At 31.6% G+C, this 19634-nt stretch overlaps 1 pseudogene; it reads right to left on the bottom strand.

The window, feature by feature from the left end:
- Positions 1–16374: 16374 nt before the first annotated feature.
- On the bottom strand, positions 16375–17301 carry LOC107918350 (pentatricopeptide repeat-containing protein At1g26460, mitochondrial-like; annotated as a pseudogene).
- Positions 17302–19634: the final 2333 nt, after the last annotated feature.

Here is a 19634-nt window from a genome sequence, read left to right as displayed (position 1 = left end):
CTACTGCTGCTGTCCAAAATAGTCTTAGTGCAAAATGTTGATTTTCTACTTTTAATGTCAATTTAATCCTAACTAAATTCACTTACTTTTCTATCTTATCATACTTTATTTCTACTCAATTTTTAACCAAACTTAGACATAATTATCTATTTTTCATCATAAAACCATAATTTCGAAATTCTTTCAATTTAGTCCTTAAAGCATAAAACTTATGAATCACTTTACAATTCAATCCTTATTTCATTTCTAACTTGAATTTCTATCAATTTAGCCCTTAATTCATCATTTTACTCAACATGAACAATATTTATAAATCTAATAACTTTCAAAATATCAACTTAATTTCATCAAAACTTTGTTCTAAAGCTTTTAAAACATCAAAATTAAGTAAAAAGGGATAAATTGGCATACCTATTAAAGTTTAAAGCTTCAAAATCTTGATTTTCCCTTTTCTCCCTTTCTTTCCTTTCTTTCTCCCGTGTTCTTCTGTTTCGTTTGCTTTGTTTTCCTTTTTCATTTCTTTTATTTCATTTATTTCTTTATTTCATTTCTTTATTTTATTATTAAACTATTATAATATTTATTATTTATACATGTGTATATTTATTAATACACATGTATTAATTTATCACCTTACACTTGTCATAACCTTTATTTATTTAATTAATTAATATAAAATAATATTAATATAATATACTTTAATTATTATTATTTTACTTATATAATAAGTAAATACACATGTATAATACATGTGTACCATTTATATTTGTACACATTTAACTTATTTTAACCATACATTTGTCACCCCTTTTGGCTTATTTCCTATTTAGTCCATTCACTTTTCTTTATTCTATAATTAAACTTTCACACTTAATTCAATTTAATCCTTTCCACTAATTACTCTTAATTAAGCTAAATTTACTTAATTAAAGTCTAATTAACCACTCAATTGACTTCGTAAATATTTTTAATAAATATTTACGAATCTATTTTTTTAGAAATGGAGACCCGAAAATTTACTTTCCCGATAACCGTAAAATTTGGGCCATTACAATTGTGATGTGTGTTTTAATGTCTAAAAATATGATATTTTTATAAAAAATAACAATTCAACTATTTTTAAAAATTAGTTTAATTTAACTTAAAAAATAAATAAAGATCAATTTGAAAAAAAAAACTTGTAAATATTAAAGGTAAATTTTATTATTACATATATATTTTTAGTACAAATACTTTAAAATTTACCAACCATTCATAAATAATTTTATTGTTATAAAAATTAAAAATATATATATTTAACAATATAAAGGAGAAAATAAGCTAAAATTTTGAACCATTGAGAGATACAATTTTCTATTTAAAAATAAAAACAAGTGATTTAAAATTATTATTCATAATTTTTAAATTGAATATTGTTTGATTGATGATTAGTCTTGTGTATATATTAAATTGGATTAGACCTGATAAATAGATGATATTTTGCTTAAGGTGGACTTGACTTTTTAGCCTTGAAATCTATTTTTATAAAAATAAATAATATATTTATTAATTAAATAAAGTTAGAACTAATTTAATGACTTTTTTTTACAGAAAATCATGACTTTTATCTATCAAAATGAGGATATTTTACCCATTTTATCTAAAAAAAATTAATATTTATAAAAATTATCCCGGTTTGAAAACATTCCCTAAAATAACTTAAAATAAACAGTAAGTTTGAGTTTTGGGAACCCAATGGCCGGCACCCTTCATGTTTTGGCCCCATGATTACCTGATGATTGTGTCAGGCTTTAAAAAAAATGACTAATCTAAATTTGGGACATGAATGGCTGGCATCAAGGTATTTTTTTAAATCGTATTATACTAGTATACAAAAATACCATTATTTGAAAAAAAAAATTTGGATTTTAGCCATCTAATGGCCAACACCAAAGTTCTTTTTAAAAAAAATTAGTGTCAGCCAGTAGATGGCCGACACCAAGTACCTTCTTCGTGTCCCAAAGCAAACTTTTTTTACTTTGGGACACTGATGATCGGCACCACCTTTTTTAGGTCCCAAAATTTTTTTTATCTGGGACATTGATGGCCGACACCACCTTTTTCGGGTCCTAAAATTTTTGTTTTGGGTTTTGGGACACAGATGGCTAGCACTAACTTTCTCAGATTATTTTTTTTTTTGGTTTTGGGACGCCGATGGCCGACACCAACTTTATCAGATTATTATTTTTTTTTGGTTTTGGGATATTGATGGCAGACACCAAATTTATCAGATTATTATTTTTTTTTGGTTTTGGGATATTGATGGCAGACACCAAATTTATCAGATATATATAATGTTTTGTCTTCCATTTGAGTTTTTGTTTGCTTTTTTCTTTGTTTTATTAGTTGAAAATCGAGATTAAAAATATCAATTTTTTATTTGTTAAGAAGAAAGCAAAATTTTTTAAAGCTGAGTTCCCAAATTTTGTTTGTTATTCATTTCGATAGAGAAATGATAAATACAACTGAAAAAAGGTTGTATATTTCAAAGTTAGAAAAAAATAAGAATGAGATTCAACAAGCGTGTTTCACTAGTGGATTTAAAATAAAAAATCGATACAAAAATAACTATCCGTTGCGGGAAGCAAATATTGAGACTGTTTTACAAATTTCCAATTTCAACAAATTCGTTCAAGTTCTCGAAATAGAGCTTGAAGATAATGATCATTTAGAGACAATGATAGCAATTTATTACCCCTCGAAAATCCACACACCGGTGGATGTTCGTATACCATCTCCAACTCGTTACTCGTCTAGAGATTCATCCAGAGGTGTTGGCCACCATAGAAGATGGTGATGAAGGGTCCGATAATGATGATCAATCTCACTGTGATCCTAACGATGATTTCAGTAACCCCGATTTGGATGACATCCCTAAAGACATAAACGAAAAAGGCTTGGTAGAGGGTGAAAATGCAAACCCCCATTCGACCGGGAACATGGGCCCTGGTATAGTTATAAGGAATAATTTAGGGTCCTTCAGAACTGATGTGGATCCTGATGCGGCTCTTGCACGCAAGTTCCCGAAATATACAAACATTGTGCCGGCTTGTAATAGTCTGATTTTTTAGTGGTGTCAGAAACAGTGATTCGAGGCTACCAAATCTGGTCAATAAGTTCGTAAATAAAGGATTTTGAATTGGTAATTTATATTTTATAATGATTTATTAAGTTCGAGTGGTAAGACCCTAGGTCAAGTGGTTTTAGAAAGTGAGGTATCGGGACCTCGTTTCTATAAACCGAGCCGTAAATATTTTTATAAGTATTTATAGAGTTTCATTAAGGTGGTATTAAAGTTTCATTGAAAAATTTTAAGATTTCGATAGTTAATTAATTAAAAATGACTAAATTGAAAAATGTGTAAAACTTATTAATTATAATAATTAAGAGATTAAATGGCTTGATAAATAATTATAGAAGCACTTAAGTAATAAATATACCTAAATTAAAGTGATGAGGCCGCATATGAAGAGAAAATAATAAAATAAAGTGATGGAATAGCAAAACGGTAATTTTGATGAAATTAAAACAAACAAATTGAACTTTAAAATTTTCTATGCAATTCATCTTCAATTTCGGCTTAAAATGCTATAGGAGAGAGAGCTTTAAGTTGGTTCTTCATATTTTTGCTTCATGTGAGTTCACTTCTTACCCGTTTCTTGTACTTTTTATGTTTTTGAGATTATTGCAATTAGGTCTAACTAAACCGTACCTTCTTTTTTGATTTTATTAAAAATTTTGGAAGTTTCCATTGATAAATATTAGATGTTTTTTTATGAATAACATGGATTTAGAGCTTTGATTATGTTGTATGATGGTTTTATAAAGTGATTTTGTTAAATATTGATTTTAGGATTAAGTTGTGAAAATGCCAAAATATTAGGGTTTGATAGTGAATTTTGGGTTTATTAGGGGCTGTATGAAGGCATAAAATATTTTGATAGATTATTGATTGAGAAAATTAGTTAATTTGATAGATGAACTAATTAAGGGATTAAATTGCAAAAATTATAAAAGTTTGGGGTAACTGCATAAATTTAAAAAATAAAAGGGTATTAACTGTAAAATAAATTGGAAATGAAATATATGCTAATAAATGAGTAATTTTTATATTTTAGATCAAGATCCTATATATACTCGTGAAAAAGAAAAATAGCGGAATAGTCCCTAAACTTCTGCAATTACTACAATTTAGTTCAAGTAGGTTCGTACGGTTAAAATTTAACATTTGTAGAAATTTATGATTGGTATTATGTATATAATCTATTGTTGAAAATGAATTATTGTTTGAATTATAATATTGAATTGGATATTTGGTTTGAATTGAACGCGGGATTTGAGTACATCCGTGATTTGGTGTATGATGGTATTAGAGGGAGATATTGGCATTATTTCCAAGTAAATCGGGGTTCAACATTTTTTACGAATTCTCTGTTTTACTTTCTATTTGGCGTAAATGGATGGATCAGCTCTTATGAGTTTCTATTAAGCTCTTACGAGCTTCTGTTCAGCTTTCGAGCTTCTATTGGTGTATTCGGGAGGACTAGCTCTTATGAGCTTCTATTAATGATATACTCTTATCCGTAAGTCATTCTTCGAATGGAAAGATTTCAGTGAAATGATTTATTTAATGAATTTGAAAGACATGTTATTTATTTTTGTATTGATTTGAATATGGACGTATTTATCAATTGAAATTGTGAATGATAGAAAGTTGACATAAAAGATTTTATTTATTTGACTTGTTATAATAGGTTCGATAAGATTTTTGTTTAACCTGTCGGAATTACTAAGCTTCATTAAGCTTACTTGTATTGTTTAATGTCATTGTAGATTTTCGGAAGGTTAGACAATCAGATCAACACTCAAGTCACACTATCCAGCTTATCTCAGTAGTTTTTGAAACGTTAAATACGATTTATATAGCATATATAGGCTTTTGTATGGTCTTAGTCAAAGTTTAATTTATGTAAATAATATAAATAATATTTTGTTTATATTATCAACTTACATATTAGTATGAGATTAAAGTATAATTGTGATGTTAGTATGAGTGTTATTTATATGTATGTATTTGAATTATAGTGAACTTTGGTAACTTGGTAAGATAAATTAATTAGGTAAGTTTGGATACTTGGTTAACATATTTTTAAGTTGTCATTTGAGGTGCTTAAGGGCATATTGGTTGTATGTAGTGATAATACATGTTTAATACTTGATTTTAACTTGAGTTGAATGCTTTATTATGGCTTGTTGATGTGCAATTTGTTGAAACTAGGTTGGTGTCAATTTGGGTGAGAAATGTGGTTTAGAAAATAGCCTATTTTTGTCCACACGGGTAGAGACACGGACGTGTGTCTCAGCGGTATGTGACGCACGGCTGAGTGACATGGCTGTGTGTCCCCTGTATCTTCATAAGAATGTAAGTCAGTATGCTCACATGGCCTAACACACGGGCGTGTGACTTGGCCGTGTGACCTAAGTCAGAGAGTTACACTGGTATGGACATGGGCTGGACACGGCCGTGTGTTTTTATTTTGAATGCCCACACAGCCTGAGACACGAGCATGTCTTCTGACTGTGTGAGTCACAAAGCCTGGCCACACGGCCGTGTGACTTTTGTAACCTTGAAAATTTTCAATGTTTTCTAAAAAAATTCTTTGAGTACCTGATTTAGTCCTAACTTGTTTCTAACGCGTATTTTGGGCCCTGAGGGCTCGTATAAGGGACAATATGTTTGATTTTGATTGATTTTTGACATGAATGTCATATTATATGAAATGTCTATTTATTTTATCTGTAAACTCCAGTCCCTGTTTCGGCGATGAATACGGGTTACGAGTGTTACACGACTCACTTACTTGATAATGAATTCGACGGTGAAGAGTTGTTCTTATGATAACAATTTGATAACAAGAAAGATTGTTTACATGCAATTAAACAACATAGCTTGAATCTAGGTGTGGATTATAAAGTAACGAAGTCGACGCAGTCTTTGTATGTTGGAGAATGTTGGAAAGCCTTAAGTGGGTGTAACTGGCGTGTTTGAGCTGCGTTAATGCAGCGAACACAAATGTGGATGATAAGGAAACTAGAAGGCCCACACACATGCACGTCTGCTTGTATGTCGCAAGACCATCAAAAGTTAGATGCAAAAATTCATATGCAATTGCATCATCCTTTTTGTGAAAGAGTGCCTATCATTCAGGTGTCGGTCTTTATTGCTGACATGCAAGTTCGATTCAAGTACAAAATGTCGTATTGAAAGGCATGGTGGGCGAAGCAAATACTGATACAAGAGTTGTATGGTGACTGGGTTACGTCATACAAGGAGCTTCAAGGGTGGTTAGTCGCGATGCGGGAGTATGTGCCCGGGATAATGACTGTTTTGCAAACACTGTCGTATAAAGGCCCGAACCGGGAGATACAATCGAGAAACAAGTTTTTCACTGATTATTTTGGACACTTAAGTCGTGTGTAGGTGGATGGGACATGGTTGTACAGTAAATACACATAAATACTCCTAATTGTTGTTGCACATAACGATAATTGAAATGTGCTTCTAATCGCTTTCGCCATCGTGGAGAGTGAATGCTTCGAGTCCTGGGACTTTTTCCTCAGAAATTTGCGGATGCACGTTGTCAGAAAAGACAACGTTTGCCTTATATTGGACAGATCGAAGAGACTACTTACTGTGATAAGTGATTGAGGGTTCTGTGGAGGTTTGTTTATTGCATCTGGCACATCGCTGTAAACTTCCATAGAGATTATAAGAATAATAAATGAAAAAATAAACTTGTGAACATGGGTAAAAAATATTGTTTATATTTATTTCAAAAATTCCTTTTCAAATTTTATCAACCTATAAGTTTTTAAAATACTGATTCCAAATTACATATGTAGCTCATAAGTTAGAACTGCAAAAATTCAGCCAAAAGTTCGCGAGGCTTGAATCTCAAATGTCATCTTTACCAACAATCTCCGGACATGGCTGGGTAGCATGGAAAACTAACAATAGACTCAAAGTTACGATGAGGGGTTTCAATATAACCAGATCACGACCACCTTGGTAGAGGCGATTAACTCTGTATTGAGGCACACACATCATCTGCCAATTTCTATTATTTTCTCGACAACATTCTACAAGTTGGCCACATTGATGCCTGGGATGAGGTCGAGACAAGCTAAGCAAATCGAAGTTGGACACATGTACATTGAGGCCGTTCGAAAGGCCATGACGGTAAATAGTCGAAAGGCGCAAAAGATGAACGCAAAATTGTATTCGCGTGACTTGGAGACTTTCGTAGTTCAAGAGTACATCAGTCATAGCTCGGGTCTTCCTCCTAGGTCATACATAGTTAATTTATGAATTAGGCGTTGCGAGTGTGTGAGATATCAGACTCTCCGATATATGTGCGAGCATGTTCATACAGTGTGTGCGAGAGCAAACTTAAATGTTGAACAATTCATTGACGAGATCTACACGTTGCAACGCACATTGCGTATATGAGGGGAACGAGTTTCCTGTAATCCTCGACGTCTCAAACTAGGAAGTTCCATTGCTTTGGAGATGGTGCCTAACCATAGTCTCCATAAACATCCTAAAGTCGACCACAATTGACGAGAATTCGAAATGACATAGACATCAGGGAGACGGGAGAACCCAAACTGTGCACTGTGTGCCTAACATCTGGACACAACCGATCAACTTGCCCACATCTGTCTATGTTTCCAGTCAATTGTCTCGTAATGTTGGACTTCAATATGAGGAATGATATACAAATTATAATACAATATACATACTATTTAATTTAAAACACATTAAATTATAATACAATATACATATATATTTAATTTAAAACACATTAAATATATTAATTCAACTATAATTCAAATAAAGTAAAAAGTGAAATTAAAATGAAATTAAATTTGGAAATGAAATAAAAAAATTGAAATTATATTTAAAAAAGATATATGAGCAAAATCTAAATGATAAATTGAACTTTTTGATTGAAATCAAGTTGAAATAAAATTAAAATTGGAATGAAATGAAATTCAAATTTAATAGAAATTGAAATGTATACATAATTAAAGAAGGAAAAAGAGATTTATTTGAGGTGACAGGCCTGCCAAAAATGGCCTTTGAATGGCCCGCAGCAAGGCCTTCCACAGATGGCCTTAAATTGGCCGGCAGCCGGCACCAAGGTCAAGGCCAGTTTACCAATGCCTGACATTAGAAAAAGATAAAATATATAAATTAAAATTAAGTTTTAGGGTAAAAAAGTGAATAAAATATGAATGAATTTAAAATATGGGATGAAATTAAAATATAAACTAAAAAGAAAAAAAATAAATTGAAATGAGAAAAAAATGAATTTGAAAAAAGAATAAATTGAAATGAGAAAAAAATAAATTGAGATGATAAAAAAATGAATATGAAATGAAACGAAGTATTAAATGAATATGAAATGAAAATAAATTATAAATTGAAATGAAAAATTAAATAAATTAAAATGAGATAAAAAAATAAATTAAAATGGAAAATGAAATAAATTTAAATTAAAAATAAATTTAAATGAAATTAAATGAGAAATGAAAATGAAAATGAAAAAAAATGAGAAATAAAAATTGGAATGAGAAAAAAAAATTGGCAAAACATGTCATTATAGGCTTGTGTCATGCCTTGCAAACTGGGCTTTCAATGGCTTGCACTAGCCAAGGGCCTTTGAATGGTTGGCACTAGGCCTGTTCCAATGTGACCCAAGAGGTTTGGCATAAGAATTTGATTTGAAAAAAATTAAATGAGAAAATTTTTAAATTTAAATAAAATTTAAAATTTTGAAATGAAATGAAATTTAAATTGAGAAAAAATGTTAATAAAATATAAAAAATTAAAATAAAATAAAATTGAGACTACTTTTAATTAATATGAAAAATATGAAATGAAATGAAAAAGAATTTGAATTGAAAAATAAATAAAATGAGACTACTTGTGATTAATATGAAAAAAAAATTTGAATACTAGAAAAAAAAAAATTTAAATGAAAAAAATTTTAATGAAATGAAATGTTAAATGAATATGAAATGAAATGAAAAAAAATTATAATTTGAAATGAAAAAAAATTGAAATGAAAAAACAAAATTCAAATGAGACTACTTGTTATTAATATGAAAAAAAATTGAAATGAGAAAAAATTAAATTTAAATGAAAAAAAGAAAATTTAAATGAAATGGAATGTTAAAAGGAAATGGAATGAAATGAAGTTTGAAATGAAGTTAAAATAAATTTGAAATGAAAAAATAATTTGACAATATGGGTCAAGGCAGCCTCTGTCAAGCCTGTATTGACCAATTGGCCGACACCAAGCCCAGGACATTCGGCCTTCCATTGGTCAGCACTAGCAGCCTAGGCCTGCTCGACGTGACCAAATAAGTCAGTGCCTAACACTTTTTTTATTTTTATTTTTTTTTTCACTTTTACCCCTGCTCAGCCACTATGGTCACTCACTATAAATGGGGTACTTCAACCAAAAACTCGATCACCACTACCGATAACTACTGCTCACTACCGATCGACGATCGTCGATCACCTCCAAACCCCTTCAATCACCACCGATCACCGTCGACCACTCAATGGATCCTAATCCTAATATTCTTTTAAATGACGACAACTACATTGCTAAAAATGTGAATAAGGTAAACAAGAAGAAAAATATCTCATTTTATTTGAATTACTATGATAAATTATTTTTTAAACGAGAAATATAACATTCTATATCTACTATAAACACAGGATTAGTACTGGATTGTGAGACCTCGGTTGCATGATCCAGGTTATTTTCCCGATCGAAGAGTTTTGCCATATTTGAACGTTGCAGATTTTGGGGTAGCCACGTACATTTAGATATCTGAGCTACGAGCTGATTTAATATCGGCTTTAGTTGAAAGATGGCACCCGGAGACACATATATTCCACATCCCGTGTGGGGAGCTCACTATTACACTGCAAGACGTAGCAGTCTAACTGGGGCTGTCTATTAATGGTGAAGCAGTGACCAGGCTTGGAAAAATATTCAAACCATGGGGCACTTGCGAGCAATTACTTGGAAAAGTGCCCCTAACGATAAGGAAGGAAGATTAACTAGTATTAAATTTACCTAGTTAAGAGAAACTTCCAACATTTACTGAGCAGTCCAACGCAGATGAACATTATCGACGCTGTAAGAGCGTTTATTCTGCAACTTGTAGGTTAGGTACTGTTGCCGAACGTCAATCAAAATAAAGTCCACATCATGTATTCCTTTACTAGAGGACATTGAGCTTGCTGGAAGATTTAGTTGGGGCTCTGTAATATTGGCATGCTTATACCGCGAACTTTGTTGAGCGACAAAGTCGTCTACCAAAACAATAAGTGATTGTTGCCTTGTACTGCAGTCTTGGGCATTATACCAAATACTATTTCTGGCATCGGTGAGCCACCAACTGTGTGTGTGGCCACTCGTGAATAAGTAAATTGGTAGTTTGATTTTACCCTCTGTTTTTTAAATGTATAGTATAGTATACTCATTTTTGCATGGAAAAAATAATCTGAAAATTTATTCTTTTTTTTTCAGATGGGCAATTGTATCGAAAATCAGTCGATCGTTCATAATACCCGCGTACCGTATGATGATCGAGACTCATTCCAGGGATGGCGTAAAATATGCTTCCGAATATTTCTTTTTTAAATACAATAATTCCACACAAAAAATAAATTAACTAATAATGTGTTGTCTATATTATGTAGTTTCTGTAGATGCCATATGTTGAGGACCAGATCGCGGCGTTCATACAATCATGGGTTACCAAGCAGCAAAAGCTATTCGTGCCAAATGTTCCGTTGATTCATTTTCATATGGTGGAGTGGCACGATGGAGGTCAGGTATTGAGGCAATTCGGTTGCATACAACCTATCCCGAAGCCTCTCATCGACATCAAAGAAGTCCATAGAATGGAAAAAAAAGTTCGGGTCGGGACGCAATAAATTGGGCGGAAAAAACATAAACCATATATCTTTTTGTGGAATGATTGAAATTCGAGGAGCCCTCCCTTGTATGTCTTATAGGGAGAGCTCTCTCCTACGTGAGAGTATGCAGAATGGTATATGTCACATGGGAAGCCCTTTGTATTCCAAGGTCGTTATATGTTGATCCCGAAAAATGCACAACCAGAATCTTTCCGATGGCAACGGAGGAACACATGACCACACCGTAATTGGGTTTCGTCATTCGGGAACATCGAAACTGATTCTGCCTTGAACCTCGATCCAGAACTCTAATATGAAGCATCCGGCTCGTCATCATACCACCCGGAGCCTGAGCCTGAACCCTAATTTCCTCCATCGTTTGAGGATATTTTTGGTAACAACCTCAAGCCTCAACATTCGACACAGTCTGGATTGTCCTCATACCACTCGAAGCTCGATCAGGAAGCACGTACACCTACTACTGAGAATATTTTTCCATCGATACCTCCGGTTACACAATACCTTTTAACTCCTGATTATGGTGTATATGATTATACTACTTTTCTAAGTACACCGGACAGGACATCGGCGGCCGGATTGAGCAACTATTAAATGCCTTAATAAGGTGCACGACATCACCGATGGAGGCAGTCGAATCGTTACACGTCAGTGCTGGGGATGTCGTCTAGATCACGATAATTTTAATTTTTATTTGTAAATATTTACTTTATTTTGTATTATTCTATTTTTAATATAAATTTTTTTTTTCTAAAATAATTATTTGTTTGAATCACGAAAAATTAATAGTACAAAACAAATTAAATTTACACATACAAGAAAATACAAACTTTCTAGAATATTAATACATAAAAATATAAAATTCAAACAACAAATAATACGTATTAAATTAAACTTAAACACCCAACAAACTATAAACAGATGGGTAAAATTAATACACGAAAATTTTAAATTCAAACTAAATATAATATGGACTAAATTAAATTTACAGATACAAAAAATACAAACATTCTAAGAAATTAATACACGAAAATATAAAAATGAAACCCTAAACCTTAAACGAATAAATTAAATTTACAGATATAAAAAATACAAACATTCTAAAGAAATAATACAAATATTTTAAATAGTAGTTTATTCACAATTAGTCGTCTTCTACTTGAATCAGGTCTACGTTGCATCAGTATCTCACCTATAAGTTGCAGAATAAACGCTCTTACAGCATATATAATGTTCATCTACGTTGGACATCTCAGTTAACCATCTATGGCGTAGAAAGTCATCACACCCTTAATGACAGTATATAATTCAACTCGTTAAAACATGACAGTATATAATTCAACCCCAAAATTCGGTTATACACTACAAAAACTCCCATATGCAATTCACTACATAAAACTCATTTGATAATATACTACAAAATACTATCATTTTGATGGCTCTCTAAATTTTTTTTCTTATCTATTTACATTATCAGAATCTAAACCATCCCTTATATATAGAGTAGGAGGTTTCGGCCATCTGATTCTTAAAATTAAGAAAACTATTTTTTTTAATATTTGATGCTGACCATCAGTGTCCTAAAACTAAAAAAAAAAACTTTTTTAATATGATAAAGTTGACATCGACCATCAGTGCCCCAGAACCAAAAAAATTTATTTTTGAGACCCGAAAAAGGTGGTGCCGGCCATCAGTGTCCAAAAGTAAGAAAAATTTACTTTGGGACACAAAAAAAAGTACTTGGTGCCAGCCATCTAGCCAACGCCTATTTTTTTTTTAAAAAAAAGATTCTGGTACTGGCCATTAGATGGCCAAAACTCAAAATTTGGTTTCAAATATTGATATTTTTGTATATCAATATGATACGATTTAAAAAAAAACTTAATACCGACCATTAATATCCCAAATTTATAAAATTATTTTCTTAAAGCCCGATGCAATTATAAGTAATTATGAGGCTAAAACAAGAAAGGTGGTAGCCATTAAGTTCCCAAAATTTAGATGTCATTTTTATAAATATTAAAATATTTTAGATTAAATGGATAAAATAGCCTCAAAATAAAAATAGCCAACAAATTAATTGTTTTGCAAAAATAAAAACAATATAGCAGAAATTCAAAGTAGAGTGAGCATATTATTTAATTATTTTTGTTAATGTTCAAAAAATTGTGAAAAAAAGCCTTTGCCATTCTTCTTTTTTTTGAAAAGAGCAAAATAAGGTTTGACCTATGAAAAAGTATTTAATTTTTGATTGATTAGACAGAAACGGGATGTGAAAAGACACTGACAGCCGGGCTTTTCTCCTGCCCGACATTTAAAGTAATTAATTCCTTTTATAAATCATTAATTCTTTCCTTCTCTTTTTGGGAATTAAGAAACAAAAGAAAATAGTAGATAAAGTAACACTTACAGCAGAATCAAGCTTTTCAACTCCAGTTTTTGAAGTATCTATTGCCGCATTGAAACCAAAATTTACATAAAATACAAAGCAATAGAAGCAAAATATCACTAACAAACAAAATAATAATTTAATAAAATTCATCAACTAAATAAAATACAACATTCCTGACATGATTAAAAGTTAAATCATGCCAAATGTAGTTCTTCAAAAATGTTACTCATTTTAAATCTTAAAACTTTTTTTGGGGGGGTGAGTGGGATAGAAGAGATATGGGTCTTTCATTAAGCCAACAATAAGCAGCAAACATCACATACATCAACTTCAAAACATCATACAAAACAATCACCTAGCTACTAATCCACACACCCTCGACAGCTTCAATATAATTACATACAATATCTTTTACCTGATTCAAACCACCTAATCAAGCTCTGTTACATACAATATCTCTACCTGATTCAGCCCACCTAATCAAGCTTTATACATTGCAGACATATTCCTGATTTTCCTAATGCCAACAACATTATTTTCATTTGTTCAATTAGAATGGATCTTCCCAAGTTTCAGCTAGCATTCCCAAAAGTTACTTAAATTCTAATCTACAATTGATCGAAACTTTTAAACACGGTCCACTAAAATTCTCTTGGATGAGATAACCTCTTCCCATTAACAATTATGCAAACAATTGCATTCTTTCTAGCTCTTATTCGAACATGAAAAAACCTGGTTATCTTTTTTCTTTTTTTCTTTTTTTTTGTTAAGACAACTTTCATTAATAACTGACAACACAAACAAAAGCAAACAAAGGGCAAAGACATTTCAGAACCAATATGTAGAATTAAAACATCCGTAACACAAATCAACCAGAACTCGAACACCAAATAAGAACAGACAGCGCCAAGACATGGAAATACCAACAAAACACAGAGAACTCAATAAAACAAAACAAATAGCACCATCAAGCCATGAAAACACTTCCCTTCAAATGCCAAACTTAGCTAACACATCTGCTATCCAAAACTTTTCAAAAGAGAAATTGTAACCTAAAGTTCCACTCTTCTTACTTCTTTTCTTAATGAACTACAAAAGAAGGTATTATTTCAAGCCTCTCAATCCAAATATGCTTCAAAAATTAGTCAAACAAGGCCTAATTAAGTTGGAACTTCTCTTGGTCCCATAATTCAAAATGGGGAAAAAGATACCAAAAGGATCTAAAATATTAACCTCCATTTTAGGACTTAAGGATAAAGATCTCTTACCTGCTTACGAAAACGCTCTTAAACTTAGTTGAGCAAATATTTTTTATAACTAAAAGTCAGAACAACAAAAGAACATCTTGCACCACCCATTTTCCCTCAGTTTTATGAACAACCAAATAAGGAAGAATGAGAAACACAATGTTACAAGTTCAAAACCACAATAATTCGGCAAATCATGATAAGATACAAATCATGCACTACTTGCAACTGAACATGGCATCGAGAAACAGTGAAAAACGAATAAATTGTCAGAAGAGAAACACGAACACTATCAGCTTTTTAAGAAATCAAATAGATGAAACCTAGAAAATGAGAATAAAAACGGATAAAGAACTAATCATTCCAAGAAAATGTCATTATCAACCATGTAAATGCCAGATGAATCTTGATTGTAGTAGCTGTTGAATCAATCACTAAAACAAAATGAAAGTGGCAAAAGATAGACCAATTAGTATGATTTTCAATAAGACGAAGCTAACAAAAAGCAGAGAGAGCTCTATTAAAAATCGGAAATGAGAGTCAACTCCAAATCAAGGAAGCGATAGAGTAGATACATTTAAGTACTGAGAAGATCGCCATTAACAATCGTTACAATGTCGGCGGTAGCGGTGAGAATGAGAGAGACTTTTGGGCCAAAAAAATAAAAAAATCAAGAAAGGAAAAAGGAAATAACATCACACAGTCTTTTTTTAGGTTTCCTTATTAAATTCCCCTACATCTGGATTTGATTTAGGTTTTGTAAGCCAGCAAATAGATTGACGAGGAAGAGAGCTGCACTCCAATGGTATCAGTTGGCTCGAGGGACGTCGGCGCCAGTGGAGTGAAGGCAGCAGCTAGGGAGCCAAAAGCAACACTAAACAAAAATATCCTCAGCGACAATAGGTTAGCAACTCCAGAAGAAGGTCGGGATCATACCGTCTGGCCAAGGCATCTTATTAAACATAGATATTATAATATTCAATATTATTAATCATACATATTTAATTAGTTATATTTAAAAATATAATAAATTATTAATACAATTTATTATTTTAATAAATTATTTAATATTATAGTTTTATTTTAATAATAATTTTAAATTTTAAATAATATTCTTAATATATTATTGAAAATTTAATAAATATATCTTACAATTATAGTATAAAATATGGATATTTTACTCATATAAAGATGAGTATTTGTTTAAATCATGTTTAACTTCATTTATCTCTTCCAACTCTAACGTGTCACTGTTCACTTTCGTATATATAATATATGTAATTTAAATTAAGTTTTAATAGACACCGTTTTATTATTTAATTTATATAAGATAACAATTATTATAAATTATTATCTTACTATAAAATATATTTTGATTGTCAAAAGGAAAATACTATTATAACATTTTGTCACAAATATATTTATGTTGTGTATCATTTAGAAAATGATTTCAGGAAAATTTATGAGACAATAAAAAACATTTTATACAGTAAACGTAATTTAAATTTACTTAAAATTTACACTAATATAAACTAATCCCTTTCTATAATTATTTTAACTGTATTTAATTGACTTAATTCAAATGCTAAATTAGTGCTCGACGAGGCAGCTTAAGGAACTTCTATGATATTTATGTATTATTAATTTTTAAAATTGAAAAGGGAGCATGCATGCAAGTTAATATTCTCATGCTAATTTCTTTTTTTTTCTCCAGAAATATATCAAAATCACCAAAATATTAAATAATACTGATTCAACAAAATGATTAGAATGCAAATAATTGGAAGTATAAAAGGACATACGAATCCAAAGCCTCAAAACCCTTCTTGGAGCAAGCCACGACCAACGGATATAAAGAAGTAAAAGGCGAGAACAGACCTTCTGCTTCATTAACGAGATTCCCATGAGCAGCCTCAAACTCGTGCAACATACCAAAAGCTTTCTGTAGATTCCCCAATGATGCATGAGCATATATCTTCCCAAGGAAAGATTCAGGGCTAGGAACCTTCTTTTGACACAGCGAGCACCGAAGGATTGCCCAAGATGCATCCAACAGGTTTGAACTATAGGTCCTACCTGCAGTTGCAAGTGCTGAGACAATCAATCCTTCATCTACTGAAAGCAAGAAAGGTGGCCTTGCATTTTCGCCTCAAGCAATCCATTTGGCCATAAACTCCAAGGCATAAAATGATAGCTTGCTATTGTCTGCTTGCATTACAGCTTCTGTAAGATAGTTGCACAAACTCTAATTTGATTATAGACCTCTATTCTGATCTGTTTTCTGATAAGACCCGATAAATCAAAGTTAAATAATCAAACATTGAGCAAAAGGCAACCTCCACACTCAAAACAACATTTTGCAACCAATAAGTATCTAACCTGCACCTCTCAATGAGAGTAGCCAGAGTGTCAAGCTGGCCCTGACTAACACAGCAAGCTATGCATTCTGTAAATACTTTAATAGACAACTTATAACCGGATTGTAAGGCCATATCTATATATTTCAATGCTGCTTCAACCCCTCGCATCTCAAACAGCATTCCCATAACCAAATCATAAGATTCATCATCAGGCAGAGATTCCTTTCCACCTTGCAACATCGTGACAGGGACAAAGTGAAGGGTGACAACACCGATTTAATATCACTAGTGTTTAGAATGTAATTCCAATAAACTTAAAGCAGTATCTTACCGATGCAAGGGACATCCTATTCAAACACAAATGCATATCCTTACAGAGTAAATTTATAAAAGGAATTTAAATCTTCAAAAATAAATAATGCATCACCCTTTCTGTCCCAATTCATAACCCAATTGCGATCTTTATCCAATTGTCATTCATCTAACATCACTAAAATTCACCGAAACAACATCAACCAAAAACTATGAACCGTCAACCAAAGACAACCACACAATCTCAAATATAGAGGATTCAAATTCTCATTACAATTAAAAATAAAAAGAAAAAACTTAAAACTAAATCCACGTTTACAATTCACATCACAAATTTGGAGTGCAGCGTAATGAATTTTATTTTTAAAAGAAAATGAGAACTTTTTTGCTCCCATCTCATCTACTAACTCAAAACGAAGTATTTAGGGAACTTTCAAGCAAAAGGGTAACGAGAAATCAAGTTTTAAAAAGAAAAGGTATAGCACTACTACATCCAACTAACCGTTCAAGCAATTTCTCAGCAGCTTCAGTTTCCTTAGCCTGACGCGTGGCCTTTAAAATCAAATTAAACGACCCTAAATTGGGAACAAGCTCAAAATCATCCATTTGGGCGACGAAATCAAGTAAATCCCCAGATGATGCTCCAATCATCAAATTAGCTCTCAGATAATGATTAAAAAGATTAACATCAAACTTAGCTTTCCATTCTCATCCAGCGATCGAACCCAGAACTTGAAAAGCTCTTTCACTTCAGTCAAGCGTTGTTGAATCATCAAATCGGCGAAATGGTTCATTAAGCAGGCGCGTCGATGGACTGGGAGGGGTACTGAATCCGGAGTGCAAGGACTGGCCCAAGAGGCCTAGGGGAGCAAGCAATTGGACCGGGGAGGTTGGATTTTGGGCGGCATTAGGATTCCTCCATTTCTCACGGTATAGAAGGGTGCAGGGAGGAGGGTTAGGATTGAATCGAATGAAAAAATTATGAGTTAATCGAGTTAACGAATCATATTTTACATATTAATTTGATTTGAAATTTCCTTGATTCGAGTCGAGTGAGATGGAATTTCAATCGAATAGAATCTAATATATTTGTTCGAGTTAAATTTTAAAAAATAATTTTAGGTTCTTATAATCACTGTCACCTATCGTAATAAAATTTGTCTACCGTAATCAAATTTTTTATTATCTTTCATCACTTCATAAATTATTTATTAATCTTTTATATTTAGTTGTTTCAATTATCTTCATATTCTTGTCACTATATATTTTGGAATTAAAAAATATATTAAATGTAAAAATATGATTTTTTTAATAAAATTTATTTTAAAGATAAAGTGTGAAATTGATACCAATATAAAATTTTAACACGAATATTTATGGCATCATTAATAATTCAATTTTAATATAAATATTCAATATGATTAAACAATTCAATAATATAAATAATATAAAGTGTGAAATTTAATTTTAAAATATAAATAGTAGATATAAATAAAATTATTAATATTTATGTTTAGGAATTTGTTTTGGATAATTTTAATTTTTTATTTGGGAGTAAAGAGTGAGAAGTAAAAGTTTAGGTGGAAAATAAAAAGTTTTGGAGAGTAAAAGTTTGAGAGAAAGTAAATAGGGAGAGTAAAATTTTGGAGGGAAAATATTAAAAAAAATAGGGGGATGAGTTTGTGGTAGATGGAGGGCTGGGATGGGAAGGAAGTAAAAGTTTTGGAGGGAAAGTGGGAGGGAGTAAAAATTTAGGGGGAAAATAAAAAGTTTTAAGAGTTTTTAAGAGTAAAATTTTGAGGAAAAGTAAATGGGATAGTAAAATTTTGGTGGGAAATAGATTTTGGGTAGATGGGGGGTTGAGATAGGAGGGAAGTAAAAGTTTTGAGGGAAAAGTAAGAAGGAGTAAAAGTTTTTAGGGAAAAATAAAAAGTTTTTGGAGTTTTGGGTAAAAATATAAAATATTATAGTTTGATATTCGAATTATTCGAATTCGAAAACTCAACTCGATTCGAACTCGAAATTCAAAAAAAATCGAGTTGACTCGAATAGCTCGATTCATTTAACTCGAAATTTGAATTTTTTTCGATTTTTTCGAGTCGAATCTAATTTTGCTTATCCGTAGAAGGGTGTCTGGTTTGAGTTCCAGGGAAGTCAGTCGACCCCAAGATTGAAATTCTTGAGAGAGGAAAGAGGATGTGGAAATGAAATTGATTTGGTTTGCTTAGACTAGGGTTTGAGTTTGGGTTTGGGTCAAGATT

Source organism: Gossypium hirsutum, chromosome A12 (genome assembly GCF_007990345.1).
Source record: "Gossypium hirsutum isolate 1008001.06 chromosome A12, Gossypium_hirsutum_v2.1, whole genome shotgun sequence".
Lineage (NCBI taxonomy): Eukaryota > Viridiplantae > Streptophyta > Magnoliopsida > Malvales > Malvaceae > Gossypium > Gossypium hirsutum.
This window is presented reverse-complemented; position numbering and strand designations above follow the sequence as displayed.